This window comes from Fukomys damarensis, unplaced genomic scaffold (assembly GCF_012274545.1).
Source record: "Fukomys damarensis isolate Sample0158 unplaced genomic scaffold, DMR_v1.0_HiC HiC_scaffold_16, whole genome shotgun sequence".
In the NCBI taxonomy this organism is placed as follows: Eukaryota; Metazoa; Chordata; class Mammalia; order Rodentia; family Bathyergidae; genus Fukomys; species Fukomys damarensis.
Window position 1 is genome coordinate 106,583,281 of NW_022900928.1, and position 10,448 is coordinate 106,593,728.

The 10,448-nt window shown below is 41.9% G+C and overlaps 1 long non-coding RNA gene across 2 annotated transcripts in view; it reads left to right on the top strand.

Annotated features, from left to right (window-relative positions):
- The window catches only part of LOC104856620, a 7,765-nt gene extending 1,264 nt beyond the window's left edge, over nt 1-6,501 (top strand). Inside the window, exons 2-4 of one of the 2 annotated variants that reach the window (XR_004517521.1) lie at nt 43-593; nt 2,316-2,411; nt 6,054-6,501. This is a non-coding gene — a long non-coding RNA (uncharacterized LOC104856620). Of the gene's footprint in view, nt 1-6; nt 594-2,315; nt 2,412-6,053 lie in introns of those variants that run through there. The other variant, XR_778677.2, reaches the window with a different exon arrangement.
- The last annotated feature ends 3,947 nt before the right edge of the window (nt 6,502-10,448 follow it).

The window sequence follows — 10,448 nt, forward strand, 5'->3', positions numbered from 1 at the left end:
TTCTTCCCTCCTTCCCCCCTTTTCCCTCCGCTGGGCTGGCAGATCAGAGTGAGAGGCGCTGGCACTGGAGTAGGAAGCTCGGCTGCTGCTGTTACTGCTCCCTCTTGGGCTTCGGCGAGAACCTTTGCTTGTCAAGCAAGAGGGGTGAGGATCATATTTTCTTTATTTTGGAAAGTAAAAAGTGCTCCCAGGGTCGGTGATTATTAAGGGGAAATCCCTGAATATACTCTCAAGCCAAGAAGGCAGGGCTGCCGGGCTGCACAAGAAGAAGCACCAGCCTCCTACAGCACCACTACAGGCACTGCGAGGACATAACACCAGAGAGCGGCTCCTCTGCCCTCCGAAACGACAACTTTCCTACCATCTTGGAGCAGCAGAGGGGGCCGGGGGAAAAAGTGCACTCGCTCCCGAGAAAGTACAAATTTCTTCTCATCTCTGGAAAAAAGTCCACACTGGCCGTCTACACCGGCGCCTGAGGGGACCGGCAGCAAAGAATCTGGGGGTGTATGAGCCACGTTTTCATTTGTTCCAGGGGAAAAAATGTTTCTGCGTCTTCTGATGGAAAGAAATCTTTACAGGACACAGGTTTTCCGGTGATTATTATTTTCTATTTTAATTTTTTTCGTGTTAGTGACCGTGGTGTTTTGTTTTTTTCAGGCTAATCATGACTTTTCTCTATGACAGGTATAAGTTCTGGGTCTGGTTGGTCAGTTTGTAAATTTGAACTTCAGGAGACTTCACAGTGAACGTATATTATCGTGTGTGTATTTTCATGTATTAGATATAAAAATCTGTGTTATACATAATCTTCCAAATTCAAACTGCTGCAAGACAATTATAAAGAGATGCCTTTTGTCTCCATCCCTCCAAGCAATGTAAATAAATCCCATTGACTATCCAGAAAAGCCATAATACAGCTGTTTCTTTTCCACAGTGTAAATAAAAGCTGAGACCATCCTCCAGTGTATAGCTGACCACTCAGCTGGAAAAAAAAATCCTAATTCTGTTATGATGGGCTACCCCGGTGAAGGAAGGTTACTGTGAATCTGGAAATAGATTTAGAGACTGCCTTAGGTTTTCTTTAAGTAAAGCTTTTAAGAATGATATCTAGACATTTCTGGGGTTTTCTTATCTTAGTTCTTTAAAGTTTAGGTATGTGATGCTTACACGTGTTACTGCCTGCATCCAGTGTCCATCCCCGAATTGAGGAATGTGTTTATTTTTGTTAGAGTTGAAACATTGGTTCAGAACTCTCAGGCAGTGTGCAGCCAGCCTATAGTGCCTCCTCATATGGCAGTGGATGTCATGAGTTTATTTTTTGATAGATAAATGCAATCAAAGTTAACACTGAGGTAGCACGGAGGTGAGCAAGGGATCCCACTCCCTTGCATCAGTTGTTATTTTTCTGACACATATTGGCTAACCTAGCAGCAGTGAATTTGTAATGTTAGTGCCTTGCATCAGTAAGCCGTTTCTTTCATTTGAAGTCTATTACAAAACGTTTACAAATGACTAGTGGCTCTGCTTAATATGGTTTGTTTTTTTGAGCCTCCAAATTTAGAAATTGTCATAACTTTCAGGTGAGTTCAGATAATGCACATATGGTATATTTACTTTTTTCTACCCTCTATCTAAATTTGCATATTCCAGATTTTCATGGTTTTTTCCTCCCTTTTTAATGGAAAAAAATATCATAGTTAAAGTAAAATTAGCATATTGCTATCGTCTTGGAAGACTCAGTTGTCAAGAGTTATATTTATAATTTTTTTTAAACATTTGGAGTTAAACACATTGGTCAGAACAAACTCATTACTTCCGTAGACCTCTAGTGGACTTCAAAAGTATGTTTGCTGTGAACTTATTTTGCCTTTTATATGACATAACTTTATACACATGCTTTCAGTGTTTCCAGAAATGAAGATGTATTTGTTTGCATTAAGCTATTCACCTTTTTATGCAGTCCCTCTCATCACAGAAATGAGTTTGTATGATATCTGTCGGGGTAAGCTAGTCTGTACAATAAGTCTTGAGTTGTGCATGACTATAATCCACATTAATCCATCATCCTAGCTAACAAGCCAAAATTTGGGGTTTTACAACTCAACCAAAAAGAAATCTCACGAAATTTGCACCCCTACTCCACCCCATGGAATCTTGCTACTCAAAATTTGGCTGAAGTTATCAAATACCTAGTTTATCTTGGTAACATTTTTAGACGCTTTTATTTATGTGTTCTTATTTAATTTCACCAAAAACTATAAAAGTTGTGTACTATATTTCTTTTCTTTTTCTTTCTTTTTTTTTTTTGTATATAGTTAGGAAGGTTATCTTTCCTGTCAGAGAGGATGAGCCTTCTTGGCCTCAAAGCTATCCAACAAGATTCTAAATTCTCCTGCTTGGTAGTTTCCAAGGTAAGCAAGGTATCACCCACAACACCGACTTCTGTATCTAGAAGTGCTGGGTTTCTGCCAGGTAGGTGCCTTTTGCCAAAACAAATTTTAGTACCCAGCCATGGGAGTCCTCTTCATTCACAGTGACAACTAGTGGCTTAGTCCCCTTCTGTGAAGGCCAGAAGTAGTTGATTTTAATGCTGGAAAAATGTTTTAAATGCAAAAAAGGTAAATAATCATGCTTGTCAGTTGAGATGTAATGTGATTAAGAGATAGACTGAAAATAAGCAGTCAATAATATAAAGCAGTGGCCTATTTATTCTATTATGCCTTTGATACAAAAGTAGCTCTCTGGTCCTTACTTGCAATAGGAAACTCTTACCTTCATATTTTTATTCTAGAATCTTCAACAAATAAATCTCCCTCTTGGTATTAATGGTTTTAGTTTTGTAAAAAGTGACCACCTACACTTGGGATATTTGCTCAGTGGTAGAATGTTTACCTAGCGTGAGTTCAGTCCTGAATACCAGAGTAAAGATACTACCTTAAGAAATGACCACCTATTTTCTTTAGTACCTCAGATCGAGAACTTGGGACTTTGCGCTTGCCAGGCAGGCACAGTGTCACTGAGCTAAATCGCCAGCCAGGCCACCTATATTCTTAAAAGGTTTCATTCGCACACGAAGATGTACGCATGTATAATAGAACTTGGTTGGGCACTGTGGGATGGGCCTGCAATCCCAGCACTCTACAAGAGCAAAGCAAGATCACAAGTTGGAGCCCAGCCTGGGCAACTTAGTAATTTAGCAAGGCCCTGTCTCAAGATAAAAAATAAAGGAATGGCTGAGGACGTAACTCAGTGTGATGGTCCTGGGTTCAGTCCCCAGTAGCACAAAGGACAAAAGAGTCTTTAAGCAGTAAAGCCATGCCTTGGCATATGTTTGCTGACAGAATCACCAAGTGTTGAAAAAATATAAACCCGTTGGCAGCAGACGTGGTTGTACAAACTGAGTGGTTATCCTGGAGCATGGGTAGGGATTTGAACCTCCCCTAATCACACGGATGCTTTTTCTAACCCTTGGAAAGTCAGATTCTAAGGTCATTCCCACAGCCTCCCAAGGATTGAAGTGTGGTGGGGGTGCCAGCTATTAAGGTTACCTAGTAGGCATGAGGACCACTTAAGCCCTGTGGTCTGTGGCTGTAGTGTGCTGTGCTGAAGCTGATCAGGTGTCCACAATAAGATCAGCATCACTGTGTTAGCGTCCTGGGCATGGGGCTTTACTAGGATGGGGCAGCTTGGTGAGTACTGGGGTCTCACCTGTGGAACCATTGCGCTCCAGCCTGGGTAATGCAGCAAGGAGGCAGAAGAGGGCTGAACACAGCCTAAGAGCTTTCAAAACCACTTTAGTGAAGCCCTGGTGGTGCATGCCTGTAATCCATCACAAGTTTAAGGCCAGCCTGGACTACATAGGGAAACCCTGTCTTAAAAAACAATAACAGAGCCAGGGGTTTAGCTCAGTGGTTCTGCCACCTGCCTTGCAAGCTCAAGGACCTGAGTTCGATCTCTGGTACAAAAAAATAAAAGAAAAACAATAACAATAACAACAACAACAAAACCCCACTCTACTACATTTCTTTTTCTCAGATTAAGCAATTCTGTTTTGGAAACATTTGCTGGCAGTGTTTTTACCTAAAACAAAGATTTTGCTTTTATTGTGGTTATTGTGCCCTGCAAGAAACTATTCTGAGATAAGCATTGTATTTGGCGGACATTTTATATCTTAATTTTAGTATGAAATTTATGTGAGAAAGATTCACCTGGAGATAAGCATTGCATTTGGTGGACATTTTATATCATAATTTCAGTGTGAAATTTGTGTAAGAAAGATCTACCTGTAGTCCTAGTGTATGTTCAGCAGGTGATCTGTTGACTCCTAATCCCTTTCCCAGAGTGCTCAGACACGGGCACTGTTGTGTGATTACATGCAACAACCAAGAGAGTGGGAGGTGGCTTTGAGAGGTCAGGGCACGTGCACGTGAGTGTGTCAGTGACAAAATACATTCCTGGTGCTGTTGCACAAGACATTGTAGCTGGGCTGTGGGCATTTGGAGCCATTCTGTGGAATCCTAATGTTAGAAAAGGAAATAATCCTCTAACAGAAGTCAGGTTTTATGTAATGGTTTGTAAAAGGAAACACCTTAAAATGTTACAGATTGGATTTGGGTGGAATTGCACATCATAACCTTAATAATAATTAATAATGAAAACAAACCCTGACCTCAAAGTGGGGTTCGCTAAAACACTGTAGTAAGGTGAGAAATCCACAGAGACCTCAGGATAATTTGCAGAGGTTAGCACGAAGGTGACAGTGTTCATTTCTGCTGCATTCCTGGTGAGGTGAGCTTTTGTAGACCCACTGGGGACTTAACCACTATTTCCATGGGAAAATGAATTCCAGATTTCAAACAACTAATTTACACTCATGTTCTGGAACGCAGCCCACTAATATGTCTGCACTTCCTGTGTTCAGACATCTTTGCTGTGTTGTTTTGATGCTATAGACAGCCAGAATTCAGGGGTAAGAGGGGAAGTATGGGGAGAATCTTTTTGTTCATATCAAATAAGGAGTAACTAAACATCTCCCAAGCAGCGCACTTTACCTTCAGATAGTAGAGTTTATCAAAAATAGAAAATGGTAAGGTTGTGTTTATAGCACAGAGGAGAAAAGACCTCAGTCAAGAAATGAAGGGCTGGGGATTTAGCTCAGTGGCACTGTGCCTCCCTTTGCAAGTGCAAGGTCCTGAGTTCCATCCCTGGTATGAAAGGAAAGAAAAAAAAAAAAGGAAATGAAAATTATACTTTACTCTGAATACGCTGGAATTTATGAAGTTTTTGTTTCTTGTTGTTTTTGGTTTTTGTGTGTGTGTGATACTGAGTTTGAACCCAGGGCCCTCACAGACTGAGCTAAATCCCCAGACCTTGTTATTGTTGTTTAATTTTGGGAAAGGATGTCCCTAAGTTGCCCATGTTGGGATCAGACTTGTGATCCTCCTGCCTCAGCCTCCCAGAGTGCACCATCATACCCAGTTTGTGTTGTATGTGTCTGGGTACCAAGTGATCTTATTATAGGTATTTGCATTTTCTTTCACCTCCCCCATTTTGTTTTAATCTTAAAAGCAGAAAGAAAAAGAAATGTGACAAAAGCAGACAGGATTGCACTAAAAACTACCCGCCTTCACCCTCCTCTTAGGCTGATGCTCTCTGCCTGCATAGGAAGCCATGACTGATCTCTTTTGATGCCCCTCATCTTGATATTCTCTGCTCTCAGTATGGCCAGTTAAACCCCACTCTGCTTTGTTGCCTTGCTTAAAATCTAGCCTGTTGTGCTGGATCCAGAGTTCTCTGGAAAGATTCCATTGCTGACCACAGTGCCACTGTGTCCAGATTTGAGGCTTTTATTAAGTGACCAACTGAGGGCTCTGACCTTATCCATAGATTAATCCACTCTTAGGTCTGTGACTAAGTGGACTGTTGGGGAGGCTGGAGCTGTAGTGGGTGAGGTGTAGTTGGAGGCCATGGCCCTGGGGTGTGCCCTGGAGAGATGTAGTGGTCCCAGTCCCTTTCTCTTTATGTCTTCCCCACCCGTCCTTCTCTCTTTTCAGGCCTCACCACTGCCACCATGAGGGATCCAGTCTCCACCACATGCTCATGCCCTCACCTCAGGCCCACAGCAGTGGAATCAACCATGGACTGAAAAACTCTGAGCCCAAATACACCTTTCCTCCTGCAAGTTTTAGGCTCAGGTATTTTGTCCCTGTGATGAAAAAGCTGGCAACACATTGTCTCTGAAGTCCTCAGATGCCAACATGAGTCCACAGTGACCTATTCTTACTTTAATGCTTTGAGTTGTTTTCCAGGGTTCTTTGGTTTGCTTTTAGTTTTGTTTCTTCACATATGCAGGAGGGGCTGGAGTGGCTAAGAGCCTAGCTAGTAAAGCCAAGATCCTCTAGTTTAGAAATGGGGCTCCTGGGCTGGGGATCAGGCTCAGCAGCACAGGGCCTGCCCAGCAAACATGAGGCGCTGAGTTCAATTCCCGGTCAAAAAAAAAAAGAAATGGAGCTCCACTGTTTCTACTGTGTGACCCTGGGCAAGCTGTTTTCTAATTTATAAAAATGGGGATAATAGGGCTGGGGATTTAGCTCAGTGGTGTTACCATGCAAGGACCCAAGTTCAATCCCCTGTATCACCCCCCCAGAAATGGAGATACTAATAATACCTACCTCACCAAGGTGTTCCGAGGATTAGATGGATAATAGGTGTAAGGCACAAGGTAGGATACAAAATATCTGCATTAAAAAGTCTCTTGATCCTTTTTCCAGATATTTTTTGAATACCCAGATGCATAGTCTGGAACAAAGTTTTTCATGTTTTTGCAGAAAACATGGGGCCAGACCCTAGAGCCTCCTGCGCGAAAGCATTAGAGATGAAAGTCTCTTCTGGTAAGAAAGCGTAAAAGGAATTATAAAATATTTTTTAAAGTCATCCTAAAAAGAAAATAGTTGAACATTTGCCCACTATGTTAAACTGTTTGATAGGGCAAGTACTATCCTATTGTTTGTTTTTGGTTGTTTTGTTTGTTTTGATTTGGGTTTTTTTGAGACAAGGTCTGGCTGTGCAGCCCAGGCTGGCCTTGAACTCACCTGGTGATCTTCCTGCCTCGCCTCAGTGCTGGGATTACAGGTGTGAATCACCATGCCCAGCTTTGGCCTATTTTAAATGCCCTGTGTTAGGCAGTAAAGGGTGGGTTTAAGATCAGACAGCCATGTGTGATTCCCAGAGCTAACGCTGACTCACCCACTGCAAAGTGGGCAAGTCCCGCAGCCTTAGCACCCTCCTTCGTGACACACACTGCTGGGATGCGGCAGTCAGTGAGACCAGCTGTAATACGGGAGCTGGGACCTGTGCAACCATTCCAGAGCTGTCCTGTTTATAGTCTCTTCGCTGTCTTCATACTAAGTGAAGTCAAGGTAGAATTTTAATCTGAAAACGGAAAAATTTGGAGCCTTACTCTAGAATCTTCTAAAGTGTTAAAGATTACTGTAACTGTAATTACCAAATTAATTAGAATCCTATTTACATATTTAACTGTGGGATTTCTGTGAGGTTTCACCTTTTGATTAAAGTTACTAGTGCTCTTGAGTAAATGAAAGATTAGTTCTTAAAAACATGATTGAACTTCATATATGTTTCATAGAACAGAGTCTAGGAAATGAGCATGGTTTTATATCTACAAGAACTTGATACTACTGGGCTTTAAGATACTGTTTCTTACTTGGTTTTCTACTGCTCAGCAAGCCAGTATGTCTGGGAATTTTCTGGCTGACTAGAATGTGTGATCCTGGCCAGGAGGCATCTTCAAAAGGTACCTTGAACCTCAGGTCACTGCCACCAAGGAGCCAGGGCAGATCCACAGGGCAGGCATGTGGTCAAGAGAAAGAAAGGAAACTTGGAGATTAGACTAAGGCCTTCTCTGTACTGAAAAAGAAATGAAAGTAGAAATGGGATTGAGTTCAGTGAAGGAAGTAGATCTTCTGAACATTCAGTTCTTTACCTGTAAATAAAATATAACTTTTGACTCTCCAGGAAAGTATTTAAGTAAAAAATTAAGAAATAAGTGTTTTGGTTTTGTTGTGTATGAGTGTGATTTGCAGCATTGGTGCTTGAACCCATGGCTTTGTACCTGTTACATAAGTGCTGCACCACTGAGCTACATCCCAGCCCCTTGCTTTTGAGGGGATTGTTATTGTCTGAGGCAGGGTCCTATGTAATCCAGCTTGGTCCAAGTGCTGGAATTACAGTTTTGTGCCACCATGCCTGGTCCTAACCCTCTTTTCTTTTTTCTTTTTTTTTTTTTTGAGACCGAGTCTTACTGTGTAGTTCAGGTTGGCCTTGAACTCACCATGTATCCCAGGCAGCAAACCCTCCTTCCTCAGCCTCCTGAGTGCTGAGATTACAGGCATGTCCCACCGTGCTCAGTTTAGCCCTCTTAATTTTTTTTATTTTGAGACAGTATCTCTCTAAGTTCCCTACTGTAGGCTTTAAATGAGAATCCTCCTACCTCATCCTCCCAGGTAGCTGAGACTAGGGATGATGCAGCATCATCCCTAGCTATTTTTTCATACAGTAAGTTCTGACCATATAGTTTATTTTTTAAATTTCCATAGATAGAATTTGTTGGAAAGGTGTTTTGATTTTTAACAATTTAAAATAAAACATTCAGACTAACCATTTTGCTTTTTGGGGGGTAGGGAAGTACTATATCTAGTGGGTGCTGCCTGTGGGGAAGAATAGTAAAAGCTTGCATTCCAGTTGTGAAGACGGCCTTAGGAGGTGCTCAGAGTAAGCGAGTACAGTGCAAAGGGCTCTTGGGCTCTTGGGGAAGGCTTGGGGCTCTGCACTGACCTCACCTGGGGAGGGCTGAGTGACAGTGGACGGCTGTCAAATCTGAGCCTCCTTCCTGCCTGAAGACCACCAAGCGCACTTGAGAGGCTTCACTCGGAGACCTTAGGGAACTGGCATATGGGCTGGGGCCATGCAGATCGCAGCCGAGTGTGTGTTGGCACCAGGTGGAGGGAACAGCATGGGCCCAACAGGGACTGAATACTGGGAAGTGGTCAGCAGCATGGGCCCAGGGAGAGAACGTCGAAAGCCAAGCAGGAAAGTTTGAGCAGATAACGGATAATAAAGGATCATTTTTTGTACTTATGCAAAACAAATTTTCTGCTATTGAAGTATTCTAGGAATACGTACAAGTCATCTACAGTGTGCTAGGCATGGGTGAGAGGAACTTGGGGAAATTTATGCTTGCCTTCATACAATGTACATCTTGCAAGGGTAAAAAAGACTCCAATTTAGGGATGTTTTATTCGTGTGTGTGTGTGTGTGTGTGTGTATCCTACTTTTTAAATTTTTTTTTAGTGTTGGTGACTGAACCGAAGCCTCACATGTGCTAAGCATGTGCCCTATCTCTGAGCTACACCCCCAGCTCAAATCCTACTTTTAAAAATACAAGCTCCATAAAGGCTAGTTCTGTCCTTTGTTTTTGTTTTTTGTTTTGTTTTTTGAGACAGGTCTCACTATGTAGTTCAGTCTGGCCTTGAACTCTGAACGATCTTCCTGCCTCTGCCTTCAGAGTTACAGGTGTGTGCCTGCACACCCAGCTCTGATTTTGTCTATTTTATTGAATTAGCATCTGGAATAGGGCCTGCCATAAAATACGTACCACTTCTATTTGAGATTTTGAGTTCTTGAGACTACATGAAGATTCAGATGTAGCTTTTAAATAGGTTAAATGAGAAGGGCTCTGAGGAGGTGAGCATGAACTTCTATCAATCTGACTTAAAAAGTCCAGGTGGTCAGCAGAATGTCTTTACAATTCGAATCATTTCAGTAACCTAAAAGCATTCTATTCCAAGTGGCCATTTCATACTCTGGTTTGAAAATATGAGAGTGGTTAAGTGTATACTTTTTCTTTCCTATTAACTGTATTCCTATTGTGTAATCTTCCTCAGTAACATTGCTTACAATGTATATAGACTAGGTTATTTTTATGTGAATAGCTCTATAGGTCAAAAAATAAGAACTAGGGTATAAAAATCCGCAGACATACAGGAGGAAAAAATATTGTCATCTTAGCCTTTGGTACAGAAACTAGCAGATTTGGGCATTATCTTTGTTTTGTTTTGTTATTTTTTGTTTTGTTTTTGTATTGGGGATCAAACTTGGGACCTTGTGCTTGCAAAGCAGATGGTGGAACCACTGAGCTAAATCCCGGGCTTGAGCATTATCTTTGAATATTCCCTGTCCCCATTTGGTAGAATGTGTTCAGTTGTACCATCTGCTTCTCCAGTAACTGAGCAACTGTTAACTGACATTCCTCAAGCTATGTTGTCCCTAGACTTGGTTCTAGAACATTAGAACAAAACATTTGTAAGAGAGGCTTTCCTGTAATCCTAGCACTTGAGAGGTTGAGGCCAGCATGAACTACATAGTGAGAC